This window comes from Symphalangus syndactylus, chromosome 1 (assembly GCF_028878055.3).
Source record: "Symphalangus syndactylus isolate Jambi chromosome 1, NHGRI_mSymSyn1-v2.1_pri, whole genome shotgun sequence".
NCBI lineage: Eukaryota > Metazoa > Chordata > Mammalia > Primates > Hylobatidae > Symphalangus > Symphalangus syndactylus.
In genome coordinates this window covers 107,791,039-107,798,423 of record NC_072423.2, presented here as the reverse complement: position 1 = coordinate 107,798,423, position 7,385 = coordinate 107,791,039, and the positions used below count along the sequence as shown (strand labels likewise).

Below are 7,385 nucleotides of genomic sequence, written 5' to 3'. Positions count from 1 at the left end.
AAAATGGGCCCCTTCTGAGGGCTGGCTGCGCGCTAATGGCGGGAGGATGCGAAGCAGGCCAGGGAGGGCAGAGGGGCCGGGAGACTCGGTGTCCCGCGCAGACAGAGGCGGAGGGACGCTGTCCCCGGTTGCAGCTGGCGGGGCGGGGCCTGACGGGGGCGGGGCCTGACGGGGGCGGGGCTGGCGGCACCTGGGTGAGGTCTCTCGGCCCCGCCCCCTCGCACTTCCGTGTGCCGAGGCGCCGGAGCCCTAGGCGGCTGCAGCCCAGATTCCCGGAGCGACCCCCGGCGCCCGCTCGCCGCGCCGAGGCCCGGGCCACACCTCACTTGCCGCTGGGCCCATCCCAGTCAGCCCCGCGCCGAACCCCGTCCGCGCGCCGGGGAGCAGCGCCTCCGCCGCTGCCGCCGCGACCCTTGGCGCCTGCCCCTGCACCAGGAGGTAAGTGAGGGCCGGGTCCGGGCGCGGGATCGGGGCTACGCCGAGGGCGCGGCGCCTTTCCTTCCCCCTTCCCGCCCCAGTTCCCGTTTCTGAAACTGAGAAACTGAGCCGCGGTCAGCGAAAGTCCCGCCGCGCCGAGACCTGCCGGTGACTCCGTCCCCCTGTCCGTCTGTCTGTCCCTCCGCTAGACAGTGGGGGCTGAGGTCCTTCTGTCTGCCCGCTCCCGGCCCCTCCACCCGCCCGTGTGTCTCCCGCTCCTCCGAGGGGCCCGTCCGTCCCTCCCGACTCTCTCCCGGGCCCTGTGTCCGTCCGTCCGTCGCCACCTACTCTGTGTTCTCCCCCTGCGCGCCTCTCCGAGACCCGATCCTTCCGTCTCTCGCCACCCGATCCGTCCGTCCCTTGCCCTCCGCGTGCTCCATCGCCCCACCCCACCCCTACCCCCGCCCGCCGCCCCCTCGATCCCGTCCTCCCGGAGCCGCGCCCCCGGCCCACGCTCGCCGCCCCCTGCCGGTCCAGCCGCCTCTCCGCTCTACCGCGGGGCCCAGGCCAGGCCGCCCGCCGGGCCTCGCCTCCCGCCCCTGGGTCCCTGGAGGCCCGACCCGCGCGTCGCCTCCTCCTCGCTGTCTCTTCTTTCAGTCTCAAGAGTCTTTCTCGGTCCCTTCATCCGTCTCTGGGCTGGGCGTGGCTCCAGTCTCCACCATCGCCCTTCCCACCCCACCCCTCCGCCCCTCTGAGACCCCTCCCAGGGTGGCCCCTGCCCGGTGCGGTCTGTACTCGCCCCCAACCCAGATGCCACTCCCGTTGTGGGGGATCCGCCAGGTGAGGGGAGGAGGTGGGGGGGGTCCTCCTGGCTGGTGATGGAGAGGCAGAAGGAAAGCACCATCGGAACTGCTCCCACTTCCCCAATTCCCTCTCTCTTGGGACAGGGGAGAGCCCCACCGAGCCCCGCCTTAAACCTGGTCAGAAGGATCTGCTGTGAGTGGGCGGGGGGGTCCCCTTCTCTGACGCCTACCCTGTATGTTTGGACGCTGTCTTCTTGTGCTAAGTCACTGGTATCTGGGTGTGTGGGTATGTTGTGTGTCTGTGTCAGCTTCTGTGCTGTCACTGTGGGACTTGCCTGTGCATGTGTGTCCTTTTTCGCTTGTGTGACTTGCTTGTGTGTATGTGTGTATGTCTGTTTGTGTCCTGAGGCTCTGTGTGTGTCTTTTGCAACTGTGTGTACCATTCTTGGTGTGTTTGTTGTCACCAGACTCTTGTGTGTTGTGTGTCCTTGCCTGCTAGTGTGTGTGTCCCTGTGTGTCTGGAGGCTTCAGTGTTGCACACTGGGTATATCATGGTGACCAACTGGCCATGAGTACGTTAGATCTGTTAATTGTGGAAGCCCCTGGTGTTGGGTGCCTACCCACCAGGCTCATGTGTGTGTCTGTATAAGTGTGTGTATGTGTGTGTACTCACGTGTGGCTCTCCCTCTGCCACTGAGCTTCTGTGACCAGGCTCACCTGGTCACTAAGGGAGGGGACTGATCCCTGGGGTTTCCTCGTTCCTGCTGTGGAGTGAGCTGGGGCGTGGTGAGCAGGCCAGCAGAGGGAGGCTGTATGGTGCATGTGTGATGTGTGTGGTTGTGTGTGTGCGTGCGTGTGTGAGACAGGGAGGTGTGAGGTGTCTGGGCAGCTGTACCTGGCTGATGGGTGGTGTGAGGGCTATGTGATGGGACAGTGCTGGGGTAAGCCTGGCAGTGTGTGGCCACGGTAGGAGTGTGTGACTGGTGGGACACAGTCTATGAAACTGCCGGTGTATGCTTGGGGAATGACTGTGACTGTGGGGAACCGAGAGTGCCTGGGCGTGGGTGTTAGCGGCAGGAGGGGGTGTGACAAGGTGTGTGGTGACAGTGCTGGGAAGGAAGGTGAGAGCCCAGTGTGGGGGTGTGTGTGAGTGTGTGGGAGACCATGAGGATGTGGGTGTGCACATGGAGAGGGCTAGAGGGCAAGTCTTGGGGTTTGTAGTGTTGTGACCAAGACCTCGGGCTCTGTACCCAAGAATGATTTGGGCTCCAATACTTGCTTGTGCCTGTTAAGAGCAAGAGACCCAAGCTAGGCCTCTCAAGGCTGAGTGTTCTTATCTGCAGAATGGAGAAAGCTGTGAGGACAAAAGTTCCTATGTTAAAGGTCCTTTAACACAGTCTTGGCCCATAGTGAGAACACAGCACATGCGAAGTCTTTTGTTGTCCCCACCCCCAGCTATATGGTTCCCATTCTCCTTGGAGCTGGGGCTAAAGAAAGCCCAGACAGTATCCAACCCAATTTCCTGCCTGTCTGTTGCCTCTTCCCATCTCCTTGACCAAGCAGCTTGAGGGAGGGGGATGCCCCGACAGACCCCCCAGTACCTAGCCCTGTTCAGCCTGCATGACAGCCTCTCCCTCACCAGCCCTTAGTGTCAGTAGTAGCGATGGGGGAGACAGGGGTGGGGGGTGATTCAGAGCTGTAACTGCAGGGCGCTGACACCATTTAGCTGGCACAGTTTAGATTAAAATTAGAAATAATTTAAAGTACAGACAAAAAGATAAAGCCAAGGATGCCTCCGCCCCCAGGGAATGGTGATGGGGATCTCTAGTTGGGGGAGGGGTTCACATCTGGGGAGCAGAATCTTTCTTAGAGGCTTGAGCTGGCCTTCAGAGAAAAATGCTTAGGCCTTTCAGCCACGAGACAGAGTACCTTGCTACCTTTGCCATTTCTTCCTCCCAGGATATCTCCAGGCCTCAGTTTTTTCAGCTGTGTAATGGGCACAATAGTAATGTGAGAATCACCTGAACTATAAGGCACAAAACAAGAGATTAAAAAATGTCACTCTTCAGGCTGGGCACGGTGGCTCACACCTGTAATCCCAGCATTTTGGGAAGCCAAGGCAGGTGGATCACTTGGTCAGGAATTTGAGACCAGCCTGGCCAACATGGTGAAACCCCGTCTCTACCAAAAATACAAAAATTAGCTGGGCGTGGTGGTGCGCCCCTGTAATCTCAGCTGCTCAGGAGGCTGAGGCATGAGAATCACTTGAGACCAGGAGGCAGAGGTTGCAGTGAGCCAAGATCATGCCACTGCACTCCAGCCTGGGCAATAGAGCGAGACCCTGCCACATAAAAAAAAAAAAAGTCACTATTCATTTGGCATTCTCAACGTGAGTCCAGCACAGGAGCTGGCACGCCACATCATTGGAACCTCAGAACAACCTGGGGAGAGGGGGCTAGTAGTTTCCCCATTAAAAAAACTGAGGCTCAGGGGAATTGCCCCAGGACATAAAGTGGTGGTACTTTGTTGCACCCTAGGACTCCTAAACCTGCGGGGCAACCTCCCGCAGACAGGAGGGTCAGGAACAGGTTTTTGCTGTGTTATTGGCCTCCTCACCAGGCTGGAAATGTGCTGAGGGCAGGGACACAGTGTTCCAGCCCCTAACATGGAGTGGACAAATAGCGGTGCTCAGGAAAAGTTGGGCCCAGCACCATGTTTCAAGGAAGGGAAAGCCACATCCAGAGAGACCCGAGGTTTTAGGGCCAGGAGAGACTGAACTGGGCCTGTCAGCCATGCTGGGACTGGCGGATGGGGAGAGCCTCTTTGGCGGTGCCTACCGGCTCAGCTGTTTCCTCCTGTTCCTACAGGTCTGCAGGGAACTGGCCAGGCCAGGGGGCAGGCCCTTTTCTCCTGGTGGTTGGTGCGTTGCAGCAGCAGTGGGATCCAGGAGTAAAGACAAGCGGGAGCTGGGAGCCCCAGGTAGGACTGAGTTCTTTTAGGCAGATGGATGGTGGATGGTGCGCCGATGTAGCCTTCCTCTCTGGCCTGCTTGTCCTTTGCTGTGGGACTGGATGGGGTTGGGCAGGCGTGCAGAGTCCTTGATCTGGCTGTGGGCCCTGTGTGCCCAGGGGCTGCAGCTGTTTGCCCTATTAGGGGCTCTCTGCTCATGAGGAACTTCCTGCCTGGAACCTGGCTCTGGCCCCAGAATGTTCTCGCCTTGGAGCTCAGAGGCCTGGGGCCTACCATTAATTTGGGGCAAAAAGTAGTAACACTTTTTTGGTCAGTTAGAGAGAGGGTGGCTCGTGGGCCAAGGATTGAGGGTGGATGTATCAGCTTTTCCGTGGCCCTGTATCTGCCTCAAACTGTCCTCATCATCACACAAAGACACTGAGATTCCCCGTGGGCCCCACAGTGGGTTGGACACTGCATGGGGATGGAATGGGGTCTCCAGCTCCAGGTACAGCTGAGCTGTCTTCCACACCCCAGGCCCCTCCATTTTCCCCAGCTTCTCTGGAGCCCGAGCAGGGCTCAGCCCCTCTCTTCAGCTTCCAGATTCAAGGGGAGCTAGGCAGAGTCTGGAACAATGCCGGGAAGGCTGCAGTCTCTCTGAAGCCCCTCAGAAAGCTAGAAATTCCTTGTTTTGGGGCGAGCCTTGCCTCCTTCAGCCCTATTACCATGAAAACATCGCTGTGGGTGACTCCACACTCATTCCAGGCTGGTGACTGGGTGACCGGGCCCCAGTGAGCAGGGTTCTGGTGGTGAGTATGGGTGCTAATGAAGCTGGAGCCTGGGAGTAACAGTGGGGGGATAGCAAAGACCGTCTTTCCTCCAGGAGTGCTCCCTGAGCAGACCCCCACAGCCAACCCCACTGGCTGTTACGCACCTATAGGTCTGTGAGTAGAGCCATAAAGGCTGGCCTTCCGGGGCCTGACTCTGGGTTAGGGGGCAGAAAGTAGGTCAGGGCCTTCACTCCGGGGTGGGAGTTGGGGCAGAACAGGAGCAGTCTTCACTGGGCCTTCTGTGTATTGGACCTATCCCTAAACCTGGTGTGCTGCAGTGGGCACGCACACCCACAGACTCATGAGTTCCTGTACATGCACCACACATGTGGGCATGCAGGTACACAGGTGCTCACATGCAGCCACCCATGGCACACTCACACACACACAAATGCTCTCCCAGTTACCGTTGGCATCCATGCACTCAAATGCCTGCCCACACATACCACACTGTGCCCATTCTGGGGTCAGGAAGGGGGGCCCTCGTCAGAGTTACAGCCCAGCCAGGTCGCCTGCATCTGGCACCTGAGGGGGAAGTTCCAGGTGTGGCTGTGATCTCAGTAAGGGAGGCTGGGCCACCCTGGTAGGTGGGCTCTGCCCATGCATTCAGCAGCCACCCTGCCCACCTGGCCCCAGGCTCCAGGCCGACCAGGGATTGGCATGGGAGATGGGAGGCATGAATGCCGGGGAGAGGCTGTGTCAGCTGTGCCAGCACCGTGTGCCGGCTGCTACAGCAGAGGAAGTAGGCTGTCTGGCCACGGGGCCAAGGTGCTCACAGTGAGTGGGGGTCCTATCAACTCCTGTGTCCCCCACAGCGTCCATGCCTAGAGGGAGTGGAGTTGCTGGGCTCTAGGGACTGAGAGGTTGGCAGGGGCTGTCTGTTCACTTCCCAAAGCCTGGGCCTAGGGGAGAGGCTCATCTGTCCAAGGCGTTTCCGGAGGCTCACTTCCTCTGAGCTGCCCAGGAAGTGGTTTTGGAGTGGGACTGACCAGCCCTCCGTCCGCGGCTCTACGCCTTGCTCCACCCCTGCCTTGCCTGCCCAGGGGAGCAGCGTCTGGCCACCGGGTTAGGCTGACTGACCAGGCTTTTCACTGCCAGGGCTGCACAGGCCTTTTTGGGGGGCTCTAGGAGAAGGGCAAGGGGGCAGGTCACAAAGTCCCCTGCAGTCCCCACAACCGTGGCTCCTTTCTTGTTCTGAGCCTGTAAGCCGAGGCTCAAGAGCATCAACTCTGGTAGGCATGGCCCCCTTGAGAGAGGTGATGGCTGGGCTGCATCTCAGTGACTAGGCAGCTCCCAGCAGCTCTATGAATGAACGTGGGCAAGTGGCTTTGCCACTCAGTGCCTCAGTTTCCCCCTGACAGATGAGATAATGATAGCATCCATCTTGATGAGGTTGTGCGGAAATGACAGAAAACATATGCAAAGTAGCTAGCATCGTGCTTAGCGCATTGTCAGAGTTGAATGAGTAGAAACTGTAGTTATGTAAAGCATTTAGAGCCCAGTTCATGGGAACTATTCAAAAAATAGCAAGTGGGACTGATGAGGGGGTATTATTATCTAATGGGCTGGGCACTGGCCCAGTGTTACATGGCCAGGTGGCTATGGAGCCTGGCTGAGGAACCAGGTCTCTGACTCCCTCATCCCCCTCAATTCTGCCTCCAGTGGCAGCTCCACCCACTCAGCAGTCCAGCCCCTGCCTGCTCTTCTCCCCCTCACTCCCTTTCATAGGGAGAAAATAGATCTCATGACAAATGGATGCAGGGAGGGGAAAGGCAGTCTGCAGCTGCCTGCTGCCCCCTCAGGGCTCCCCTTGGCCCTCTCCGGCTCTGGCCTCCTGCAGGACACTAGGCTGGGAGAATTGGCTGGGAACGAGGGGGTGGACGTAAGTCCTCCTGCCAGCCTGCTTACCCTTCAGACCCCTGGAGTCAGCCTTTGGTCTGGGGCAGGGAGTGGGCATCTGGGACTGATGGAGGCTAGAAGAGTAGGGGGAGCTAGAAAACCCCCTACACCCATGGCAGCTGGGGGCAGGGCCCAGCCTGTCACAGGGACACGAAGAAGGTCAGCACAGTTATGTTTGGGCTAAGCACTGGCCTTCACTGTGTGGGGCCCAGAGGCTGGGGGTGAGGAGTGTTGAGGAGTGGTAAGGACAGTGATGCAAACAGCAGGGGCCTGAGGGCTGGAGAGCAAAAGATGGATGGGCCTGGGCGGGAAGTGTGGTTGAGGGTATCCTGAAGGCTTAGGAGCAGGACTTCTGCGGGCATCAGACAGACCCTGGTTGAATTCTTGCTCAGTATTTACTGGCTGTGCATCCTTGAGCCAGGGACTGGACTGCTCCCCACTTGCCTCATCTGTGAAATGGGCAGATCAGGGGGTGTGGTCTCCTGTG

General features: G+C 59.1%; 1 protein-coding gene across 1 annotated transcript in view; it reads left to right on the top strand.

The window, feature by feature from the left end:
• Window positions 1-221: 221 nt before the first annotated feature.
• Window positions 222-7,385, top strand: part of PRKCD (protein kinase C delta) — a 31,193-nt gene continuing 24,029 nt past the window's right edge. The window contains exon 1 of the mRNA XM_055274339.2: window positions 222-438. The gene's annotated coding sequence lies outside the window, so the exon portion shown is untranslated. The remainder of the gene's footprint in view (window positions 439-7,385) is intronic.